General features: G+C 37.7%; 1 protein-coding gene across 2 annotated transcripts in view; it reads left to right on the forward strand.

The window, feature by feature from the left end:
* Nucleotides 1-15,640, forward strand: part of EDNRA (endothelin receptor type A) — a 1,533,935-nt gene that overhangs the window by 296,743 nt on the left and 1,221,552 nt on the right. The gene's annotated exons all lie outside the window — the stretch shown is intronic.

Consider the following 15,640-nt stretch of genomic DNA (forward strand, 5'->3'; position numbering starts at 1 on the left):
TCTCAGAAAAAGAAAACCATCTCGAAGAGCGGAAGCATCCACTCTTCTTAAAATCCCAGGTAAGTAGTGGGATCAGACACGTTCGACTGCTCATCTCTAATGCTAACCTTACTTCTATTCATTCACTGATTATCAGCATTGTCCTAAGGACATATCATAGTCCTTTTTCACGTAAAGCATGGAACTGAAAAATGAATATTTGTTCTCATTTTTTTCCCAACCAGAAGCAGTTTTTGTGGGGCCCCCACACACAGTTAAGGATGATTAGGAGACCCCCCCCCCCTTGCAGGCAAAGCTTTTTCAGGTGCCTAAAATGGTATATGATATTAGTTTTAGTGGAGAAAATGCCATCATCAAGACTTAACTAAGTCAAGGCCACTATGTCAGTGGTATAACTTTTAATGAAATTATGAAGCCTGTTATTTGACAAAATACTATTACTATAACCAGTGATATCTTTGAATTTTAAAGGAGATATAAAAAAGTTATTATTACCCACCCAGTTGAGGGGGTACACAAGATTGCTGTACTAGCTTTTGCTGATTTGACAAATGTTACAAAATATCAAAATAAAATAACTTGCTGTGGCTAACCCCCCCCCCAAGGACCAGGGGGGCCCCAGTGACTGCAGTGTTCACTGGTACCGGAAGTTGGCTATAAATTAAGTTGAGGTTGGGGTAGTTTCATATAATGAGCTTACCTGAGGTGGGTAAGAAGAGGGGTGAATGAGAAAAGGCTAATGGTCTTGCATCTTCCTTTCTCAGACCATGTACATTATAGATCCAAGAGAGGTTATATGAGTTTATAAGAGTAGGAGGGTAGTCACTGTAAAGTAGATTGCAAATGTAAGTGGCAAAAAAACCTGTCTCACACAGACAGGCAGGCATCTGACATTAGCAGGAAACATGCAGTGATTTTTATGTCTAGGAGAAGGATAAATAAAAGTGACTGCATTTTTGAGCTGTTATCTGGAAAAAGGAGGAATTATCAGAAAAGGCAAAGGAGAGTAGCAGGAGAGTATATTCCAGAAAGGGCAAGGATTTTCTCCCAGGGGAGGCCTCTGGCTCAGGGGTGGCAAGTGCAGTTACTATGGACTTATTTTGAGCTGTCCATCAGAAGAGGCACAGACCTGCTTGATGTGAATGGAAAATGAAAGTGAGTGGTTAGCTAGAGGTCAAGATATTTAAAGAAAAGTACATGAGAAACTAAAATATTAGGTGGATCCAATATGTTAACTAGTCAAGTTTGTGGAATATTTTCTGAGATACCAAAGGGCACTGCTTTGTGCTTTAGTTATAGATATTTTTCTTTCTTCTTCTTTTTTTTTTTTTCTCATGGAACACCATTCCCATAAAACTACAAAGTGTTTTTGAAGGCAAATATGAAAGACATAGAGGAAATTTCTGGTCAAATTAACACCAACTGTGGGATTCTAAAATGCATTATACTGAATATAACACCATACCTGGTTCTAAGAAATGGACTCCCCAGTTCTTCAAGCCATGTAATCTTACGAGGAATCCTGGCTCCCTCTGCCTGATTCCAAAACATAAATTGGCCTCACAGTGGCTTCAGATGTTAGAATTTTACATAAGCACTGAACGCCAGTATAAATTACTAAACAATTTCACGTCATATTCTATACTACACTATATAAATCTCACCTTATCTTAAAAAAACTAGACATCACAACCCCAGACCTGGATAACACTGAACTCACCCTCACTAAGCTGAAACTTAACCCACATAAGCACATCAACATTATAGGATGCTATATCCACCCAGGCAATAATATTCCCACCACAGGAAAAACTCCTAGAATTGATAACTAACACCCTTCCCCAAAAAAACATCCTATTAGGTGACCTTAATATTGACTGGAACAACTGCTCCAGTCAAAACCTTCTCTCCCACATCAACCTACATGGACTATCCCAACTTATAACTTCCCCACTAGAATAGACAAGAGAACCAAACATCAATCTGTACTAGACTGGATACTTGTATCTCATCCTTCCCATATATCTCATGCCAGGTGCCAACCGTACACCCTCAGTGACCACCAAGCTACATTTCTACTAAGAAGCAAAACTCCCTAGATGACCCAAGCAAGTGTCAGGGAATGTAGGAACAGAAATACTTCAACCAACTCAACTTCAATAATGACCTAAAACTATGTAACTGGACCCCTCTAAAAACTTTAGACCTTGATGAAGCAGTACACTTCAATACTACCTATATTAACATACTTAATCAGCATGCCCCCCCTAGAACTACAAGAATCAGAACTAAACATGCACCTTGGCTAACTTTAAATACTAAAACATTCCTCAGAGATAGGAACAAAACATGGGCAAACTATCATAAAAGCAAATCCCAAATAGACAAACATATCTTCAGTTATGTAACAAAGTCAAACAACTTTTTAAAACAGACAAAATCTCCGACTACCAAAATATTCAGAATAAATGTATAAACAACCCAAAAAAATTCTGGGCTGCTGTCAACACTGTACTGCAACCAGAGAAAACAATCCCCCCCACCCCCAAAATAGCGAATAACCTAGACAATATCCCCATACAGCTCAACAAATTCTTCACAGAAACTATTCAAACCCTAGCTAACAACCAACTGAGCCCCAACAACCCCTCCCCAGCAAAAACACCCCCTTCAACCAAAAAAAATCTCAGTCACCCCATCTTTACCTTCAACCCAGTGCCAACCAAGATCATACAAAAACTACTCCAAAAACTTAAACCAACCTCTACAGCCGCCGTTAAATTACCTTCAGAATATCTTCAACTAGCTGCAGAAGCAATAGCCTATCCTGTCTCCATACTAAAATAGATATCTATCTCTGAGTGCAAAGTACCTCAGCTTTGGAAAATATCTCATATAACAGTACTGCACAAAGGGGGCAGCTCTGTAGAACTCAGTAACTATCTTCCTATAGCTATACTATCCCCCCTATCAAAACTTCTAGAGAAAGTTGTCCACATGCAACTAATGAAGTACCTCTTAGAAAAAAAAATACTTATCCACTCAGCAACATGGTTTTAGACCCTTCCATAGCACCACCAACAAGCTTGCATTATTCAATAATACCATCAATAACCAGAGAAACAATGGACAGCTAGTATCTGCTACACTCTTAGACTTATCCAAAGCTTTTGACATGGTCAACCATGAAAAACTGCTTCATACATTAACCAACCTAAACCTCAGTATCTCTACTATTTCCTGGACTAAGAGCTGTCTAGATGGTAGGCAACAAGCTGTAAAATGGCAAAATCAGCTCTCTCCATTATTGCCTGTCTCTCTAGGGGTACCCCAAGGCTCCATCCTAGGTCCTCTACTCTTCACCCTATTTACTAATCAACTACCATCCACCATTCCCAAAGCCTCAATAGTCCAATATGCAGATGATACCACCATAATCTGTGCAGCCAACTCCCTAGACCACCTCCTTTCCCAAACTCAATAATGCTTTTCTCTGGCCAAAACATGGATCACCAACCAGAACCTCATTCTAAACCTAGCCACAACTAAACTACTCCTCCTCAGCCCTCACAGATCTCCACCCCCCTCATGTAACTTTAACACAACAGCACCACCATCACACCCAGCACTCACACCAAACTGCTAGGCCTGGAAATTGACAATCACCTTAGATTTGACACATCTCCCAGACCATAAAAGGGGTTCACAAAAAAGTGGGTCTACTCTAGCGCAACAAACAGTTTCTCTCCAGCCACTCCAAGATTACCACAGCCAGGACACCTCCTATCCACCCTACTTTACACCTCCCCCATGCTTATCAATCCCCAAAAAACAGATCTAAAGAAACTAGATAGCTGTTACAACAAAATAGCCAGATTCGCCACAGGTTCACCTTCTAGAACCTACCACCATGAAAGCTTCAAAAAGCTCAACTGGCTAGAACTCCCACTCACACTTCAAGTCAATCAACTATCACTTGCACACAAAGTACTACATCATCCAGACAACACCCTTGCCCTGCAACAACTACTTCAACCCTACACCACTACTAGATCCTTAAGATCAAGTACCCAACACCTCCTTAAGGTAATAAAATTCAACAATGAGGCAGGTAAATCCGTTTATAGCCACTATATTTCTAAAATCTGGTACTCCCTGCCAGCCCACATAATAAGTAATAACTCCTCAACCCAATTTAAAAAACTACTGAAAACACACTTCCTGAATTATAGATTATGCACCTGTACCAACCCAGGACAGTAATTCATTATTTTTTTTCAGCAACTAGAGTAACAGCGTATCTACAGTTTTTTTTATTGTCTACATGAGTAAATGTAAACTCTCACCATTGACAAGTAAACCAATTGTACATATATTTTCTCTTAGGTGTAAAAATGTCTTGTGTAAGTTGTCAATTCTGCCTTCTTGTTATACTTGCTGTTTCATACTTCTACAAGGTGTATAAAAATGTATCCTGTGAATGTTGGCAAGTGTGCCTTTTGCTAAACTAGCTATATTATATGTTAACAATTAAACTGCTCTGGAGCTTTTCTCCCCGGGCCTCCACTGAAAATGGACATATATCCAGTTGGATTCTCCCGGTTAACAAATGTTAAATAAAATAAATAAATAAATAAATAAATAAATAAATAAAATATTCTACTTTATTTTATTTTATTTCTATTTGTTAACCAGGTGAATGGGCTGGTAAAAGACCCTTTCAGCCATTTTCCAAACCAAAAGGCAAGTACAACAGTTGTACCACTATTTAACAAATGTGCATAAACAGAAAATAAGCCGTATCAAACATACATAAAAAAAGTAGCACATCATTTTCAAAACAATGTTAATAAAATGGAGAAGACAAGTTGAAAATGCAAGCAGGCCTAATATGTACAGTAAAAGCATTAATACATTTAATCTAAGTATTTTGAGTAATGCATTTATATTCTGCATAAAACAGAGATCACAGCAACACAGTCATATTTTCATTGTAACAGCAGTTAAAGCAGAGTGCTAACCAGCATCTTAAGGAATGTACATTTGTATTCTGTGGTTAGATTTAACATTTGTGTACCAGGAAAGTCCAACTTGGAATGAAGCCACTTTTCAACAGAGGCCCAGGAAGACATGTTCCAGATGCATGTTTTTGTGACATGGGAGGAAACCCACACAAACACAGTGTTGGCTGATAATAATAAAAGAGAGTGAATGATCGTATGTGTGCTCACACTGACATAATTGGTGTGGAGAGGTCGAGAGGTCATGTGACCATGTGCTTTATAATAAAGGAGTAAGCGAGGGTTATTACCCTCTTCTGTTTTTTAACCAGATTGCCTTCACATGTGTGTATTTCCTCTGTAAATGTATATTTAACCCAACTTTCTTGCCCTTAAGATGGCACCGCCTACAGGTTATGGGCCCAGGAGGGAAGTAGAAAGCCGATGGTATAGACCATGTTTTGACAGAGATGAAAAGAATTACGAGTTGTGGAAGACAACGTTTCTGGGACACCTGCGCTTGCTAGGGCTGAAAGATGCCATTTTGCAAAATGTTCAGCAGGATGCAGAGGATGATGAGAATGAGGAGGAAGATGACACTGAGAAAAATGAGGAGGCCTATGCAGAACTAATACAGTTCTTAGATGACAAAAGTTTGTCCCTCATCATGAGAGAAGCTGCAGACGATGAAGCACTTCAGATCCTGAAAGACCATTATGCCAGGAAAGGGAAGCCATGGGTAATTAGCCTATACACCGAATTAACAAGCCTCCAGAAGGCCGCTAGCAAAAGTGTCACAGACTATATTATTAGGGCTGAAACGACTGTTACGGCACTTAGAAATACTGGGGAGAAGTTCAGTGATGGATTGCTAGTTGCAGTGATTCTGAAAAGATTGCCCGAAAATTTTGCACCATTTGCAGTCCACATCAATCAAGATGATGATAAGTCAAGCTTTGGTGAGTTCAAAACAAGGTTGAGAAGCTATGAACATACCGAGAAATTTAATGCCAATGTAAGTAATGATAATGTGATGAAAGTGAGTGGCCTTGGGGAAAGAGTAAAAGCAGAGATTATATGCTATAGCTGTGGCCAAAAGGGACACAAAGCATGAGAATGCCGGAGAGAATACAAAGGGAGCGACAGTGGTGTAGTTTGTGCAAAAACTCCAGCCACAGGGACAGTAACTGTAGACGAAAGGAGAATGATAATGTGAAACAAGCAACTGACGCGGATGATCACACATTTGTCTTCAGAATAAATGAGCACCAGATTCGTGAATTAAAACAGAAGGGATTAATGGTGGACACTGGTGCCACGTCGCACATAAATTAATGACCTGAAAAAGTTTAAACACTTTGATGCAACTTTCCAACCAAAGGAGCACATTGTGGAATTAGCTGGTGGGACTAGAACCTATGGGGTCGCACAGAAGAGAGGTAATGTGGAGGTATGGCTGCTAAACAAAGAGGGGCGCAAAGTAAAGGTGATGATGACTCGGGTGCTGTATATCCCGACATATCCACAAAGCATTTGTTCTGTTAAGGCAGCAATGTCAAAGGGGGCCTTGATCAACTTTAAACAAGGAAAGGACCAACTCATCTATTAAAACGGCACCAGGTTTGACATAAGTTGAGTATGATAGACTCTATTACTTAGACACATATGATGAGGAAAACGAAGGTGAGATACATTATGATGCATCTCAGAGCTGTTATGACATTCAAGCATGTCATAAAATGCTTGGTCACTGTAATTTTTAAGATGTGTCAAAATTAGAAAAGGTGGTAAAAGGTATGAAAATTAAAGCTAAAGTTGAGAGACCTAACCTAGATTGTGAAACCTGTATGCAAGGGAAATTTGTCCAGAGCTGAAACAGAACCAGATGCAAGAGCAAAAACTGTGTTTGAACTAGCCCATACTGATTTGGCAGGCCCAATTGAGCCAGCAGCAAAAGATGGATTTAAGTATACTTTAGTATTTACTGATGACTACTCAGGTGTAATATTTGTCATTTTCTGAAAGCCAAGAGTGACACAGTCAAAGCAACTGAAAAGTTAATTGCAGATTCAGCCCCTTATGGGAGGGTAAAGTGCATCAGATCAGATAATGGCACTGAATTCATGTCAAAAGACTTTCAGTCACTACTGAGTAAAAATGTTATAAAACACGAAACATCAGCACCTTACTCACCCATCAGAATGGGACAGCAGAGAGAAACTGGAGAACACTGTTCGAAATGGCAAGGTGTATGTTGTTAGAGAGTGACCTGCCTAAAGAGTTGTGGGTATATGCAGTAATGATTGCTGCTTTTATTCACAACAGATGTTATAACAGACATGTGGGGCAGACCTCATTCTTCATGCTAACAGGAAAGAAACCTGATCTTTCAAGGATGAGAGAATTTGGATCAGTGTGCTATGCATACAAACAAGATAAAAAGAAGTTAGACTCAAGATGTGATGAGGTGATTTTTGTCGGATATAATAAAAACAGCCCATCATATCTGGTGTATTATCCAGACACAGGAAGGGTCCTTAAACACAGGTTAGTCAAGTTCATTACTAAGAATGTAGCTGAATGCCATATTCAGACAGACCCAGAAGTGATGAATGAAGATTTTAATACCAGAAGAAGTGTGCATGTTAAGTCAAAATCAAAAACTGACAGTCAAATCACAAAAGGAATACAAGTGAATCACACTGAATCTATAATAAGTGATAGAGGCATAAAAATAAGACAAGAAGAGGAAAGGCAGGATACATACTACTCTAAAAGAGAGAGAAAACCACCTGCATACTTGAAGGACTATGAGTGTAAAGTTGAAAACGACGATTATGTGACTGTTGTTGTTGATTATTGTTACAACACACCGCAGAGCTTTAAAGAGGCCATGACTTCATCTAACTCGGAGAAGTGGGTCAAAGCAATGAAGGAGGAACTTAAAGGAAAACAACACATTTACACTTACCACACTGCCAGAAGATAAAAATGCAGTGGGGGGTAGGTGGGTTTTCACTGTAAAACATAATGCAGATAATACTGAGACTTACAAAGCCAGCTATGTGGCTAAAGGCTACAGTCAAGTCGCTGGTATAGACTATAATGAAACATTTGCCCCAACTGCAAGTATGACATCTGTTTGAAGTCTAATGCAGATGGAAGCTCAGTATGATTTAGAATTGCATCAGATGGATGTACAAACGGCTTATTTACATGCTCCTATTGACTGTGAGGTGTATATGGAGCAACCTGAAGGTTTTGAAAAGAAATCAAATGATGAAAAATTGGTTTGTAAACTGAATAAGTCATTGTATGGATTGAAACAATCAGGGCGTAACTGGAACAAAATGTTGCACAATTATCTTTGTGAAAATGGTTTTATCCAAAACCTCGCAGATCACTGCGTATACACTAGGCAGGCCGAAAATGAGAAAACAGTCCCAATTATATGGGTTGACGATTTCATTATAGCAACTAGTGACAATGAATCACTGAACGATGTAATAGAAATGCTCAAAGCTAAATTTAAAATGAAAGATCTGGGAAAGCTAAGACATTTTCTAGGCATGACTTTACCCAGAATAGTGGTGAAGTAAAAATGAACCAAAAGAGATGCATCACAAAAATTCTTGAGAAATTTGGTATGTCTAATTGAAAAGTAAGAAGTACCCCTTATGAACAAAAAACAAAATTTGAATATGACAGTGAATCTACCAATCCAAGAAAATATTGTGAGCTTGTGGGTAGTTTGATAGATGTTATGACAAGCACGAGACCTGATCTTAGCTGGATTGTAAGTAAACTTTCACAATATTTGTCAGAACCGAGTGAATCTCATTTAACACTAGCCAAATGTGTTAAGGTACTTAAAGGGTACATTGGGCAGAGAGCTGTGTTACAAGAAAAGTAAAGAGAAACTTCAGCTTGTAGCATACAGTGATGCAGATTGGGCAACAGATCAAAACAATAGGCATAGTACCACAGGTTATTGCTTTAGCCTCAATAGAGACGGGCCTATTATTTCATGGAAAGCAAAGAAACAACAAACGGTGGCTTTATCTACATTTGAGGCAGAGTACATGGCATTGGCAGCAACAACACGGGAGAGTTTCTACCTTGTGCAGTTGTTGAGTGGAATGGATGGAAAGTGCAAGTGTGTGCCAGTAACAATATTTGAGGACAATCAAGGAGCAATCGCTTTGTCGAAGAATCCAGTAAGCTGACAGAGATGTAAACATGCTGACATTAAGTATCATTTTGTTAGATCATCACTTAATACTGACAAAATAAGCCTTGAATATTGCCTGACAATGGACATGGTTGCAGATATCTTTACTAAACCTGCTACAAAATCAAAAATTGAAAGGTTCATGTATTACGTATTTGGAATGTGAAGGAAGAGTTATCCAAAATATGTTCTTAAAATGTATTTGTACACAGTGTAAGAGCAAGTGGGGGTATTGGCTGATAATAATAAAAGAGAGTGAATGATCGTATGTGTGTCCTTACACTGACATTGTTGGTGTGGAGAGGTCAAGAGAGGTCACGTGACCATGTGCTTTATAATAAAGGAGGAAGTGAGGGTTGTTCCCCTCTTCCATTTTTTAACCAGATTGATTGCCTTCACGTGTGTTTATTTCCTCTATAAATGTATGTTTAACCCAACTTTCTTGCCCTTAAGATGACACCGTCAACACACAGGGAGGACATGCAGACTCTGCACAGAAGGTACCCCATCCAAGAACCGAACCAGAGAACCTATTGCTGTGAGGTGACAACTCTACTGTTGCACCACTCTGTTGTCTAAGATGTTCTTTTACTTTTTAACTTTTTCTTAAATATTTATTTTAAACAAGAAACATCTTTATTAAATTATCACTTATGACATAGGCAATCTACATTTATATAAATGAAAACAAGCCATATTGACATAATCTTAGTTGCAAGCATTATGCATCACAAAACATATTGACATAACTTTAGTTGTAAACATTATACATAGGTTCATAGGATGATACTAGGCTATTGGCCCTGAGGCCCTTATAAGGCTAGCCAAAAATTTTGACACATTCCCGCAAAGTCAGCACCTATTTCCCTTGTCCAGCAAGGACACAGGTGGGATCCCAGGGGTGTATTTTCTGTTTCCCATCCAGTCATCCAGGTTCCTCTTAAAGAGGGTTAGATAGGTACTCTGACTGCTTGATGTGGAGAGGGAGTCTATTCCACAGACGGGGGAGTATTTGGGACACAAATCTATCCCACCAACAAGTTCTATTTATGTCACAGACCAGGTTAAGGCCTTGTGTGCTGGTTGCGTGAGCAGAGTTTGTTTTATGGATATGCAGCAACTCCATCAAGGCTGGGTCTGAAATGGTCTTGTATGCCAGACACAGGTCAACTCTGAGCAGTCTGTATGAGACCGAGTAGAGGGATACGGCTTTTAGCCTATCTGTATAGGATAGATGTTTGAGACCCTGGATTTTCCTGGTCACAGACCTCTGTGGTCTCTCCAACTGCTGCATGTGCTTGGCAAGGTACATGCCAAAGGGGGCATTGTACTTGATAATGGGTCTGATAAGGAGGAGTACAGAACTGTTATGTAAAATTTAAAATTTTGCTTATCTAGCCTAAGACTTACTTTTACATAAATCATTTAAAACATAGCTGGTTTTGCTGTGACCAGAGCTAGAGAAAGTGTAGGTTGGTGAGGGTTGCTCCTCAGGTTCACCCTTGTTGGGGACACAAGACAATTTTACAGCTTACAAGCTGTCAGATTTTTTTTTTCTTTTCAAAGGCAGCAACATGTTATTAGTTTGCAACATAATAATGTACTGCTACAACATTGGATCTAGGTGATGTGGTCATATTTACTAATGTTGATGTGACAGCCAGACCTCACGTACAAATAGGAAAAAGGGGTTGATGATGACAACTTTAAAAAATGTCAGCTTATATGCTGTCATTAAGTGATCACAATTTCTTAGAATCAGCAGGATGGGGGGGCTGCAAAAAGAGTATGTGGCCCAGGGCAGCAAACTCCCTTGTTATTGTTCTTACCAGTAGTAGTAGTAGTAGTAATAATAATAATATTATTATTATTATTATTATTATTATTATTATTATTATTATTAATAATAATCATAGTAATAACAACAATACTAATTATTATTATTATGTTTTTTCAGTGAATTGGCCATCAACATTTTTTTATCAAAATATTTCAGCACAATGATGACGATTATCTACTGTATTCCATAGGAACAATACTGTTCAGAAAACAATGTAAATATTTAAAATCCTTGAATAATGTAATACTTTTTAATCTTAACTTGTGAAATGCTTTAACATGGTGTTAATTGCTTATGTCTTGAATATTTTGTGTAAAAAGTACAGGCTATGTTATAAATGAGAGCAAAAACAAAAGTCAGTAACTGGTAAAAGAAAAAAAATATTTTTCAAAACTCAACACAGTTTTTATCTAACAGCATAAAATGTAACACACTTTGAAAATTACTACCTAGAAAAATAAAAGTCAAGCTATATTCTGTCAATTACCTTCAGCATATTGTTGTACTATATAATGAAACATTCATAATATCAAATGTTTTTACCACGGCAGAAGTGATCGAATAATCAGTTGATTGCTTCTATCTGTGTTACGTTGTGAGAGGATGCAGAACTACAAGGAGTGGGAATTTCCCCTTTTTTCCAGCTATTGTGTGATCTCAGAATCATATATATATATATATATATATATATATATATATATATATATATACCGGAAAATCCCCACCTTCTGGAAACAAACACAAAAAAAAATCATCAAACACCACTACACCACCATACTACTCCCAACCCCTCCCATAAGTCCACACTACCTTAAAGTAACATGACAAAAAAGTACGTACATCCGCCACCCACACCCCTTGAACTTTAATATACCAACTCTGAAATCACACTATTGTGTGTAAAAGGGCATATTTCCATCCAGTTAGCTACCTCTGCAACTGACTGCAGGTCAGTAATTGTTTTCAAGTTTTTGAGTTTTGTTATTATAATGTTTCATTATTTTGAAGTTTCGGTAATGTGGTCTCGGTTATATGGGTTTTGTTCAAATCAGCACTCATTTGAAGAAGACCCATATATTTATATTTATAGTTCTGATGATGTCCTAGTGTTACAGATGAAAGTGATAAACTGTGGATGTTTTTAACCTACTGGTCTTCGACAAGCTTTGAGTTTGGTGGCTGATTTGCTGGTTGTTTTGCTGTTATTAGCTACTGTTTTCTTCTATACCAGAGCTGCACTCTTGTTTCTTCCTTTGGTTTCCATGTGTGTGTGTGTGTATGTATATATATATATATATATATATATATATATATATATATATATATATATATATAATATAGGGAGTGTAGATGTTTGCCCCCTGCAGAAAAATCTTTTTCATTATTTTGAGTTTTAATCCTTTTAGATTGATGTTTCACCATTCACTGTTGTTATACTTCAATATTTCAAAGTGTACACACATACACACCCACACACACACACACACACACACACACACACACGCATATGTATATGTGTGTGTGTGTGTGTGTGTGTGTGTGTGTGTGTGTGTGTGTGTGTGTGTGTGTGTGTGTGTCTGTGTGTGTCTGTGTGTATGTGTGCAGTGCAGGTATGTACTGGATATATGTGCTTAAGATAAAGAAGGCACAATAGTAGCACTAATTGACTTGGAACTAAGCTTGTGAAAAGGAAAAATAACAAACTGCTAAACAAACAGATTTGAGTATTGCCAGTGCTGAGAGAGAAATATTCACACCTCAGTGATACATTTACTTGTGATTAGGCAGCTGCTCTTTCAAATGGGTATCTCACTACCTCTCAATGAACAGTTTAATTTGAGATGAGACTGTGACAAGTGTAGCACTGGCCTCATCTATGTTGACAGCTATTGACTGAAGTGTAGACACTATGTATGCATATTGCATACATATCCATTCATTGTGTTTCAGCTGTAGGTGATCCTAGAGTTAAAAATGGCTTTACTACTAACAAACTCAAATTTTAGTGCTGCTATCTGAGGTCCTTAGTGTTTATGCCAATGTGGTGGGTGACCTAATAATGGGAAAACTATTGAGGGTATCAGAATTGATGTGTTAAGATGCCACTAACTGATGGCAGGTGAAATCCTGAGACTACACAGAGCTTCCCAGCATGTAAACGTATTTGTGCATTTTTTGGCTGACTCTATTTTCAGATTTTTAGATGCTGATTTTCCGTTAGATGGTATGCCATTATATTCAGATCCTTAAAAACTGGTTGACATCCACTATTAAGTGAAGGTCAGGAAATGATTAATTCCTGAAAATTCCTTCATAAATGAAATCTTGCAGTGCCTCTTGTGTTTGATGTCTCTAGTGGCCAATGTTGAATTATTAAGACAGAACATTTTTCAGTCCATAAAATCACTTGTTCAACACAAATGTGATGGTATTAGTATGTGAAGTTGTTTTACAAACGATGGAGAAAGGTACCAAGAAACACAAGAAAGATATGATATTAGAAGAAGATATGGAGAGTGACCGTCTTTAAGAGAGTGTGGTGCAGTCTGAAAACCGTAATGACAAAGAGAAGGCATTATTACAGCTCATTAAGGACATCAGTAAAACTGTAAAAAGAATTTTGCTTGACATGAGACATTTATCCAGGTTGCTGGCTGAGTATGCAAAAAAAACTTGATCAATTTAATGTACAACACAAAAGGTGATGATACACATGATAAATTAGTAAAAAATTTGAACTATTAAAAGAAAAGGAAGAAAATTTTGAGAATGAGCAGCATGTCTGAGAGTGAAGAAAGGCTATGTTGTGTACATTTTGTTGAAAAAATGTTGGTGCTCTGGACAGAATTTACAAAAGTGTTATTGGGAATTGAAAGACTGTACTTGTTGCCTTTGCCATTAAAAGACTGAAAATATGGTAAACCTTGAATAATACTTGCACAATTTGTATCATGGTGTATGAATGAATATGGTTGTGGCAGTTGTTTCAGGTAGGAAAGAGGCATGTAGAAGAAGTTAAACTGCTGTTAATAGATCTTAATTTTACTAAGTTGCATTGACTGCTATTAATAGATCTTTGCAATGCATTACAACAAAAACTGCAGTTTATAGATGTGATTGAGGAGTGTTGATGAAGAAAAATAAAACTGAGTAACAAGATGTCTAGAATTTTTATTTAAGTCTTGGAAAGCCTTGCAAGGAGGTAGCACTCTTCCCATGGATACAGAGAATTTAAGAATCTGTGACAGTCTCTTCTTAGGAGAAGGCATTTCTGAAGTGGGTCAGTCATAGTCCTCACCACTGAAATTAACAGAAGTACTAAATTTAGCAACCTTTGAGGGAAAACATGGAGACTGAGAATATTTGTTCCTAACGTCTGAAGGAGTGTACTGAGGAAGTAAATACTAAAATATGAAAAGTTAATTCAGCATTGAATTGAACAGTAGAGCTACTTTTCTTCTTCAATTTGAATGGAGCCTTCCCAGCTACTAACATAGTTGAAAGCTGATTTAACCCAAGTGTAAACATACATCAGTCAATGTAGTGTACCTCAATAGGTGTCTGTTGAATTGGCCATGATGTAGTGCATCAGCCTTTTATAGTCTATCTTTGTAGATAGGAAGACTAGTTGAGCTTTACCAGAGTTATGCAGGCATATCATTGGACAGCTGTAACACTTCAGGGCCTTCCCCTATTGAAGCTTGCATTTCTGGCCTGTAAAGTCTTTCCCTGAGAAGCTGTAGCTGTAGTTTCAGAACTTTAAGCACAGTGTATGGTATGACTGACCTGTGTACCTCAGTAGGTATCAATCCAGATGCTGATTTCAATTTAATACTTAGTAACAGAATCAAGTGAGGTTCTGCAGCCAGTACCACAAAGAACAGAGGAGCAGAAGAGTGTTTCAGATTCTAACAGTGAAAAACCTAATAGACAACTTACAACATTCATGTGAATGAAAAGACGATTATTTGATGAATTCCACCCTTTGTTGGTGTTATGATCTGGTGTCATGCAGATGGATTGAACATTTTGAGAGATTATTTGACTTTCTCTGACTTATTTATAACTTATCCTTTTTGGTGTTATGATCACATGCCCCAAGCAGAATAAGCAGGAGTAAAATTCTTAAAACCTATTTGACTTCCTATGACTTCTCTGGTTGAATCCTGGATTTCTTTCTGGACTTCCTATCCAAGGAATTTAGTCTTTTCTGCGTAAAGTAAGTCAATATTTTTACATCTGAATTTTGAAGGCTAACTTAAAATGTTTTTACTGTGCTCTCTCATCAAAATGGTAATCAGGTCCCAAACCTGAAAACGAATTTGGAGTGAACATTTCTAGTTGTGATTTGTACACTGCAGTTTTACTAAATTTCAGATTTTATCATCACAAGCCGTTTGCGTGTAAACGTTTAAAGTTAAAATAAAAATGAAGTTAGCCACTGTAATGAGTAGTATAAGTTATTACATAGTAACATTTTCATCAAATGAGCAAGGCATGTGTACCTCTCAAAACAGGAAGAAAAAAGGAAGAGAATGTGCATGAACTCATTATATAAAATGAAACCAC

The sequence above is a fragment of the Protopterus annectens genome, chromosome 2.part1, assembly GCF_019279795.1.
Source record: "Protopterus annectens isolate FY-2018-M chromosome 2.part1, PAN1.0, whole genome shotgun sequence".
Taxonomy (NCBI): domain Eukaryota; kingdom Metazoa; phylum Chordata; order Ceratodontiformes; family Protopteridae; genus Protopterus; species Protopterus annectens.